The sequence below is a fragment of the Acyrthosiphon pisum genome, unplaced genomic scaffold, assembly GCF_005508785.2.
Source record: "Acyrthosiphon pisum isolate AL4f unplaced genomic scaffold, pea_aphid_22Mar2018_4r6ur Scaffold_528;HRSCAF=975, whole genome shotgun sequence".
Taxonomy (NCBI): Eukaryota; Metazoa; Arthropoda; class Insecta; order Hemiptera; family Aphididae; genus Acyrthosiphon; species Acyrthosiphon pisum.
The window spans coordinates 1,066-4,124 of record NW_021774922.1 but is presented as its reverse complement, the minus strand read 5'-3'; the positions used below and the strand labels follow the sequence as shown (position 1 = coordinate 4,124).

Genomic DNA, 3,059 nt, shown 5'->3' with positions numbered 1-3,059 from the left:
ACCAGTCATTATCGTACTTATAGACGCATCTAAATAATCACCCATTCTGGTAAAAATCCCGTTTTTAATCCAGGTGCGTTATTTAGTTATATCTGTTGTAATACCTTACTCATATAATTTGTATGCTTTAATAACTTGTATTAAGGGGCAGTGGCATGATGAAGGACTTTACTTGAGGCACGTTTTTAGGAATTCGGAAGATAGTATATAACATGTGAGAAAGTCACGGTATCGAATCACACAGAATATAAAGAAGACGTCGTACCCACATGTGTAGTCTCTATCTTACAGAAAATGTACAACATAGCAAAAACTGTTTTGCACGTGACAACTTTTATCTATTTGTGTTTGTTGTAGTGGCTCCAAAATTGTTGAGCATATAGTATAGAAAATTATCTATGCAACATTGTGCCTATATTTTAGATAAAATAAATAGAATAAAAGTTATTTGCTTCTAAACATTTTGTTTTTTTTCATTTGCTTATAAAAAATAATTGGATAGTGCTATTAAAAAAAGCCTGCTGTAGCTAATAAAGTTCTTTTTTACGTGTTGTGAAAATTTGGTAGTTTTTCAACAAATATGGTGCGAGAAAAGTTGTCCCCCACAAAACAGTTTTTCTATGCTTTACATAATTTCTACATGCGGGTGCAGTGATCTTAAATAATTAACTAACAAATGTTAGAAAGTTAATTTCAAGTAAACATCTTCTTAAATATGCTTTCAGAAATGTTATCGGATAACTATATAGGTTTTGATAACTAATTAGAAATTATGCCATTAATGATAGTATGATACTTTTAGACAAAAAAACAAAATAATAAATTAGGTAATATGTGTGAAGTTCGTTATTATATCAGATTATAATATATGCATGCATGACGGCAGTGTTGAGCTGTTTATGTGTCTATGTTACTTTACTTATACTACGGACATATTATGCAGTATGCACGCATAGCCTTAGACTTTTGCATAAGAACTGCTTAGAACTCCATAAAATAAAGAATAAGCAGAGGACGTTATATGCATTTGAGTTTATAAACAAACTTCCAGATTGCAATCTCGGAACTCGGGAGTAATTTATTAGAACTTAAAATTGAATAATTAAGGAATAACACAAATGGAAAAGAACTTTGCATAGGTATAATATAGTGGTTTCTTATGTTTTTTTTTCGACACCACAATAATAAAAAGTTTACATAATACTACGTACCTTAGTGCCTACCACATTAATTAATAAGAATCGCACAATATTTATTGTGATATATATTAGATTTTAATATATATATATTTTTTTTAACCGTTTTAAAAAAATATGATCAACAAAATGGGTATCTTGGAAATTTAATAAACTTATTTTCCAAAAAAATTTTTGATAATTTTTGAATTTTTTAAAAAAAATATCGAATATTATGTTATTCAATCAGAATTTCCATACTTATGACTGTAAAAAAAACTGCATTTAAATATATTGATTTTCCACGGAGATACTAAGGGTGATATGGGACTTCTGGGACACACTGTACAATTTGTGTTAATTCTTATTTCAACTTGATTCACACCATAATCTCATCAAGTTAGGGAATTTTAAATATGTATATTATATTCTTATTTATTGAGTGTACCTATAATAGTATATTTTATCCCCCCCCCCCACCCTATTAAAATTCCTAAATACGCTTCTGTACCAGATACCTATAATTGTGATACTCTTATTAGTTATTCATTTATATTACCAAAAATGATAGAAACGATAACAGAGTTGTAATGTGACAAACTATACGTGTTTCGAGTGTTATTATCGGTAATTACATACCTAATATTCAAAAACACACAATAATAAAAAACTCAATCGCTATAATTTTTTCCTATCACGATAGCCGACGTTTGTTTTGTTATTTTTTCTCTCCTCTCTGTCAGTAGCCAAACACACACAGAACCACTAACACGTTTTTTTATTGCGTACGTTTTTCTTTCGTCTTTTTACACCGACTCAGATGTTAGTCCGTGTCTTTTTATTATTGTTTTCTTGTGAAGTTAACACAAAAAAATGGAGTAGGTACATAGTCACTCAGAAACATTTTCCCGTGGCGGTGAACGCTGCCGGGCAAGCTAAGGTGGTCGGTCACGACAGACATCCCGAATCCATTTTAAACAACAACAAAAAAGGTAACCAAAATTATTATATTTTCTGACCATAATATGGCACAATGGCACCATTTATTTTGTCATGGCTGTAAGTACATTCGTACAAAGGGAAAAGAGCGAAACGTCACAATATATTATAATATTCTTTATCTATTCGAAAAAAAATTTTTTATTATTTAATCAATCACCTTATCAATAAATTATCAACACACAAAATGATAGTGATCGTTAGAAATAATAATATCAAAAAATACATTATAGAGATTTTACACTTTATATCAGTTAAAATTAAAATATCGATGTACGTAGCTGGTAATTAATGAATGATGTGCATGTGTTTCTTTGTTTTTAAGCCTCCATAGTTCAGGCTTCAATAAACATTTTAAGCAATGTTTGCTAGTCAAATTGTAGTTAAAACAGTAAAAATGTATAACTTAAATAATATTTTAATTTCAAACAAATATGATTCTATACTGTATTGCCGAATGTATATATTATGGTAAAATACGATATATACATTAAATCATGTCTTATAGTGTTATTTATTAATAAATATATATTATATTAAACATAATTAAACTGATTATTCTGTTTAAGGTGCCAGTATAGCAAGCGACACAAAATTAGCCAAATTAATATCATATAAAAAAAACACTAACTGTTTACCTATATCAAGTAAAAAACATTCAATTTGGATTCAAAATACAATAAAAAATATAAACATACATGGATTAAAAGGAACTAGATGTCACTGTTAAAGGTTAATATAATAAATGCACGAATAGCGTTGTGAATTATAAGTTATATTAAGTAAATTAAAAACATTATTTATTCAATTTTTGCAGTTCTGGACTACAATTATTGACTTAATAATACACAGATAAAATCTATCCTATTGTTAATATTGGAAGCT

The 3,059-nt window shown here is 28.3% G+C and overlaps 1 long non-coding RNA gene across 1 annotated transcript in view; it reads left to right on the top strand.

The window, feature by feature from the left end:
* Positions 1–2,414: 2,414 nt before the first annotated feature.
* Positions 2,415–3,059, top strand: part of LOC100569921 — a 1,710-nt gene continuing 1,065 nt past the window's right edge. Inside the window, exons 1-2 of the long non-coding RNA XR_119614.4 lie at positions 2,415–2,645; positions 2,744–2,906. This is a non-coding gene — a long non-coding RNA (uncharacterized LOC100569921). The remainder of the gene's footprint in view (positions 2,646–2,743; positions 2,907–3,059) is intronic.